This window comes from Artemia sp. Qi Xiang Cuo, chromosome 15 (assembly GCF_049724085.1).
Source record: "Artemia sp. Qi Xiang Cuo chromosome 15, ASM4972408v1, whole genome shotgun sequence".
Classification (NCBI taxonomy): Eukaryota; Metazoa; Arthropoda; class Branchiopoda; order Anostraca; family Artemiidae; genus Artemia; species Artemia sp. Qi Xiang Cuo.
Genome location: NC_142808.1, coordinates 19,749,491 through 19,756,602, shown reverse-complemented (window position 1 = coordinate 19,756,602; position 7,112 = coordinate 19,749,491). Strand labels below are relative to the sequence as shown.

The 7,112-nt window shown below is 35.0% G+C and overlaps 1 long non-coding RNA gene across 1 annotated transcript; it reads left to right on the top strand.

The window, feature by feature from the left end:
* The first annotated feature begins 267 nt into the window (after positions 1–267).
* Positions 268–6,525, top strand: LOC148943424 (uncharacterized). Its single transcript, XR_016142964.1, has 3 exons — positions 268–375; positions 2,886–3,018; positions 6,426–6,525. It is a non-coding gene; the product is annotated as an uncharacterized LOC148943424 (long non-coding RNA).
* Positions 6,526–7,112: the final 587 nt, after the last annotated feature.

Sequence of the window (7,112 nt, the reverse complement as noted above, 5' to 3'; positions counted from 1 at the left end):
ATAGTTGCAATTATAATAATAATACTATATAATAATAGTTATATAATAATAATAACAATAGCAATTATATAATAATAGCAATTATAATAAAAGTTGCAATATTACTTACAAAAATGGGAAACTCAGCTTGTAGGGGCCGGGCAAGACATCTATGTCAAGGCGTGTAGCTCTCTGGCTGACAGACTATGCTACTTCAGTGACGCCCTCTCTTGGGACTAGTGTCGGATTAGGCAAATGCATCTATACCGTACTGATGCATGTATTTTTTCAGCTATTACCTTTTTCTACTCTATGGCAGCGGACATCCAGTCTAGAATGTTTGTTACCTTTGCTGAAGAACTGAAAGCACTACCTGTTTCTGTTCGTGTTGGAACGGTATGTATCCCTTTTTCCAAATTTCACAGAGTTGGCGATTATAACAATTTAAATAACCAGGAACCGCCTTTTTGCCGTGTTCGTTTCGAGAGATTGGTTCTAAATTTGAAATTGGCTTAAAACTAATCCCAGTACACTTAAATGGATCTTGCGCGTGTGGCGGCGACAGTATTACTGAAAAGCTTTGTGTAGCACGCATTTGGGCAATTTTAGCACTTTAGGAATTGATTGTGGTGGCAACACTTATGCATACCCTATTTCATTTTTTCTTGTATTCTTGTAGACTTCGCGTCAGCGTTGACATTCATCTGCTTTTGAGTCGGATCGTCAAATAATGCCTACCTTGGTAGTATTATATGTAAAGACGGGGAGAGAAGTGAAGTTATAAATAGATAGAATAACCTATGTTATAAATAGAATATATATAATAGAGGGTAAGGGTATTTTTTTTTCACAGTTGAAAAAAGTTTGGAAGAGTAGGAAGATAAGTCTGCAAACCGTGATCTAGGATTAGAATATTGGAAGCTACAGACATGACAATAGTCAAATGTGGTTCTGAAGAATGGGCACTCCGAAAAACGGACGAAGATTTGTTAAATGTTTTCTAGAGACATTGCCTTTAGATTGTTTGGATTACCCGGCCAATTTGCTCTATTTCAAACACTAGGCTGTACGAAAAGTGTGGTTAAATCCCGTTTTCTAGGGACACAATGAGAAAAAGATTGAGATGTCTAGGGCACGTTCTGCGGAAGATTGTCCTTTTCGGTCAGACGTCTAGGGCTAAACAGAAAGGAGGTCGTTCGCTGTTAGGGTGGGAGGACGTCGTGAAGAAATATTTAGGGAAAATGAGAACTTTCTGAGAGGGTGTAAAGAGGGAGGCTTTGAAAAGATTAGGATGGAGGAGGAGCTTGTGTAACTGTTTTAGCCTCAGGCAGCTTGGTGCTACGTTGAGTTGTTAGTAGCAGTAGTAGTATTGATATTGACGGAAGATCTATAAATGGACAAATGAAAAAAAATTCTTTTCAGAAAGATTTTCCTAAATCATAGTCTATAAATAAATAAAATCCAAAACGAAAATAAATTACACCAAATACTCCAAAGCTATATCGAGGAATGAGTGGGTGTGCTGAGTAGCAGTTGAACTGAAAACAATGCTGATGAAACTACAAATTGTGTGATTATTATGAGGAGAAAAAGCTCTCTATGCAGTGTTTAGTTCATAAAGCTGCAAATGACATCAGAGTTAAAATCAGGTTATTTTCGATTAGTATGAAAAGTAATATTTTATTATTAAGACTAATAAAAATAATAGTTAGTATTCCTGGATTAGGTATAAATGACAATATTTTGTCACTAGATAGTTTTCTTGAAAATATCTCATATTGGTTTATGAATGTTGTCAATTAGCCAAATTACAAACTATTAAAGGAACGGTTGAATATTTATAGAAAAATACTAAAGGATGGGGAATTTTTCAACCCCTAATATACGGTAAGCTTAAGTGAACTGATGAATTATTGAATTATAATAGCGCAATAGTGTCGCTTAAGTAAAGAGCAATGTTCGAGTGTCCTTACTAAGAGTAAAAAGTGATTGAAGGGCAACCAGCCCTCCTTCCACGCCCATAAATTTCCCAAACACATCTAATCAAAATTTTGAGATAGCAATATTGTTCAGCATAGTTGAAAGGCCTAATAACCATGTCTTTGGGAAGTTCCATCCCCCTCCCCCCACTGCCCTCAGGTCGAAGACTAAGTTCCAAAAAGACGAAGGGCATTCAGGTAGGTCTTTCAGAGAATATTGGGGAGGGGGGAACTTAAAATGAACAAAGATCACTCTAAACAATTGGTGTCACCAGGAGTCCACGAACCTGAATCGTTGTTCAGGTCTGAACTCATCAGGAATCAAACCTGTCTGAATTGTGGTCAGTATCCACGGACAAGACCTAGTGTGTGTCCGTTATACCATCAAATGTTTTAAGTATAACTTGTTATGTATCACACATGTTTAAACATGTTTAAAAAGAGATATGAAAATATGATTTCAAGAATAGGCTATTCTTTTGGTCAGTAAGATAAAAAATGCAAATAGACAGCTAAGATTATTTTATAAATGGTCAATGAGTTAAATTAAAGGCTATAGAAAACATTTTAGAACATTTTTAGAAGAGGAATAAAAAGGGAGAATTTTTTCGCCCAATCCACGCATGGGTACGGGGAACTTTTTTCCGAGTTTGACGAGGATGGGCCTGATATAAAAGACTAGAGATTTTTTTATGTTGGGTATTGTCTGGGATCTCTGCTCTGTCGTAAGTTTAGTTTATATTCCTATCTCCGACAGGGAAATCCAGCTTGTGTTGCCTCATATTTGTATCAGGGTGGAACTTTCACGAAATTACCCGACCAAAAGAGTGCTAAAACTGTTGCAAGGTGACCCTGAGGAGTTTTATTTATCTAGTAAACGACTTAGCATTTGCACTCGGCTCTGATTAATGTATTCTTCCTTTCCAGTTCTATTCCGGCTGAAGCGTCCAGTGTAGGCTTGAAAAATATGTTTTCTCTGTCCTGTACTGGTTCACGGACTATTGCTTTTCCTTACGCCAAAGCACTGGAACAAATAGACAGGGTCCAAGGTTGAAATATGGTATGTTTATTAAACGACTTTAATGCTCAGGCTGGGAGAAATAAGGATAGATGGTATCTTGGCCTAGGTAAATTTGGTGTAGGAAAAGAAAACAGTAATGATTACAGACTGTTGCAAGTTTGTACGTAGAACAATCTAATTGAAACCAGTACAATATTTGGCCATAAAATGACCCAGAAGTTAATATGGTATTTACATGGTTGTTTGACAGCTAAACTTATTGATTATGTTATTGTGAACAGATGACTGGCAGGATATATACAAGATACTAGGGTATATAGCAATGCCGTTATTAATTTTGAAAGTAAAGATCACCATTTAGTAATATATCGGGTTAATTTAAAGCTGAAATTTTGGAAGTTTATCTGCTTTCCAGGAAGTGAACCTCTCCTAGACTTAGATTATAGTAACGAGTAAGCATTTGAGATGAAAATGTAACCAAAGTAAATGAGCTGTTGGTGGTTATGCGAGTTCAGGGTGCAAAAATAGGTTGAGAAATTAATGTCAAGAAGGCTAAGTCGCCAAGACTCGGAATATGTGCGGCTCAAGGGGTAATGTTGGGTAACAAGAAGATCGATCAAGTGGATAGTTTCACTTACCTAGGTATTATTAGTAAGGACTGTCGGTGTAGTGAAGATCTTAAAAGTAGAATATCCTAGGCCCATGCGATTAAAGTATAGTATTTTCAAGTCCAGTTGAAACGAGGTTGGAAATGAGGCTATTAACTGGTTTCGTACTTAATCATTGGTTAAGCAGGGTAGCGTTCTGTCTCTATTACATGAATCATTTTGACGGACTTCATCATAAGGACTACAGCAAACGCAAAGGGAGAAGCCGGAATCAAACAGGGAAGTAAAACTTCTAGACTTAGATTATGTTAATGATTTAAGCATTCTAGATGAAAATGTAAATAAAATAAATAAACTTTTGGTGATTTTGCGAGTTCAAGGTGCAATAATAGGTTTTTTGAAAATTAATATCAAGAAGGCTAAGTCGGTAAGACTCAGAATATGTGTGGATTAAGAAGTAATGTGGGGTAACAAGAAGATCGATATAGTGGACAGTTCCACTTAAATAGGTAGTATTATTAGTAAAGACAGTCGTTGTAGTGAAGATCTTAAAAGTAGAATATCCTAGGCCCAGGGTGTTTTTTCATAGCTTACATTTTTTTGGAAGAATAGAAAGATAAATGTGCGAAATAAGGTTAGAATAGTACAAAAAATACAGTTAAATAATTACAGTAAAAAAATATATAATTACAGTCAAAAAATAGTACAAAATACAGTCAAATAATTTCCCAGGCGTATAGCTATCATAAATATTAGTCTATAAATGAAACTCAAAACGAAAAGAAATTACAACAAATACTCCAAATCTATATCAAGGCAGTGGGTGTTGTGGGTAACAGTTAAACTGAAAACAATGCTGATAAATTGCTAACTATAAAATTTATTATTATAACGAGAAAAAAAAATTCTATGCAGTGTTTGGTTCGTAAAGCTGCAAATGACGTTATAGTTAAACTGAGGTTCTGAATATGATAATATTCATGTCTTAAGGGGACACGCCTGTCCGAATGAATTTACTATCTCTTCATGCTAAACATTTTTAGTTTGCTATCGATAAATACTTCAGATATATTGTCGGTCTTTCTGTTGGTGTTTAAAAGAGAAAGAGACGAATAAATCTTGTTGATTCCCAAAAAGGAAATTTGAAAGTTCCTTTTATAAACTGCAACCCTAATTGTTGTATATAGCTTGGGATATTGCCAAAATTTGAATAATTGCCAAAATTTTTTTTAGTAATATTGGATGGTGTACGATTCTGACGTATTCTATCTACAATTATTTTGACGAAGGGATTTCCAGAGTATGATTCTGGTATTTGGAGTAATACTATAATACAATAGGATAAAGTAGGGGTCTGCATAGTTTTAGTTTTTGTTTTTTCCTACCGATTTGGGTTCTGTCTTTTTTTTTTTTTTTTTTTCTTTTTTTTCATAGAAAACTGAGAAGACACAAAGCGGGTAGCCGTTTTTTCAGTACCGTTTTGTTTTTGTTTTTTGTTTTTTCCGTTTGCCGTTTCTGTTTTTATCAAACTGGTTTTTCTTCATCTTCCGTGTTTTGATTGTGAATAACATTGTAGCGCAGTTTAACGACTTATGATACTGAATTTGCGGTACTTGCAATATAGCGAGTAGCGCTGTCTTTACCCGATCTACATAAAATAACTGCTACTGTGAAAATTAATCCAATATTGCAGTCTTACCTGTAAAGTAACTAAAGCAATCTAATCGAATTTCTTTGGGTTCACTGACTACAGCAAAGATGATAATAGTAGTTCGAAATAAAATGACTGAGAGCTTGACATCTACATGAGAACTCCGCACCTAGACAAAGAGGCGTCTCTTGTGAAGTACGGATGTAATATGCAGTACTGGTATTAATACGAATGCGGGTTAAAATCATGAAAATATCTTCCAAATCATATGATCTTTTTCAATTTATCTGCAAGACATATAGTCTTTGTCCATTTATCACAAAGAACATGAGTGTTCGATGGAACATCAGTCTTATGATAGAAATGTATTGGGCACTAAAAGAGTCACTGCACAACTTCTTCTACTGAAAGCTTCATAACCCTAAAATCAGAAAGCTTGAACTTCACAGCAATGACAAGTCCATCGTGAAAGCTGACATTGGGGTTCTTCGCCCCTTCAAACAGGCAACTGTAACAGCTAGTGGGTATAATTGTGTTTCGGCAAGCGAATTTTTGCTGATGATCAAGAGATGACAGTGGTTTTGCCAGACTCCCAAAAACTAGTAATATGGCTGAGTCAATCAATTACCAGAAGGAACTATTAGCTGTTGAGCTCAGGAGACATTCTTCGGCCAGCCCTAATTTTGATATGATGCTTTTCATAAAAGCTGTTTTTTACCCTGCAATTTATGAAAAAAATGAGACTTGTAGACAGAAAGTCGGCCCTCAGTCCATCTGCTCACTTCTCCAGGAATTTATTTCCGAGCAGAGAAGCACAAAAGAACTTGATCAAATATAACTGAACTCCACATCTTTTCATATTGACGTCGCTCCTGCTTCGGCAGGGACTAACCAAAGTGGATTACCAGAGACTCCTCATCAATAAGGTAGCTTATTTGCTAAGTTTCCCGATACAACTGGGCTACAGGTGAACTCTTTGATACAAAATGCAAACAATATAAACAGTTTATGCGTTGCTATATTTTTTTTAATAATTGCTTAAGAGATATTTGCAGCTATCAAATAAAATGGTTCACCATATTTAATATTTATTGGGTGTCGGTCTTTACTGTTAATTCGAAAAAATAAATGTATATAATTCTGGAAGTACCTTTCTGCGTATTCTTAACTTTTTTTTCCTTTTTCAGTTCTTTATTCAGCTCACTTTGCCGTTCTCGTTCTAGTCCCAAGAAAAAGAACGTCAATTTGTTTCATTATGTCGTTATGAACGTATGACCTTGAAAATAGTAACTAAAAATTTTGTGTTTTGTGCTTTACAATTTAGAGTTTTGTAATTATATGCTTATTGCGTGAATGGTTTGACATTATATATCAGAATGTAGTTTTTTTTGTAATAAGAGTAACTAGAAAGAGGAACAGAAAATAAACGCCGTTACTCCTGCACCTACTTTCTATCACTTTCTATTCTACTACTTTCTGTCTGCACCTACTTTCTCAGAGTTTTAAGTTACCTATCGAAACAAAATTTTAAGGTTCGAAGTGTTTTTAAAAAGACGGACGTGATGTGCTAAATTTTCAAGGTGTAATTTTACAAGAATTGGAGAAAGTATTTCATGAATTTTATGAAAATTTAGAACCAGAGTTTTCTTTCTATTATGTCCTTTTAGAGGGATGGGGATTCACTTAAAAAGCCATAATCGTGTATCTTTCTTTTAATTTTGAAATTGGAATTTTTTTTTTCCTAAATGAAGCAACTTATAATAAATTAGGCCTTTTTTTCAGTAAGTTCATTTGCATTTTTTTCAGTAAAGTACAAATTATATTTTGGCTTTCAGAAAGCTTGGGGTTTAGAACCCTACTCATTAATTTCTGTT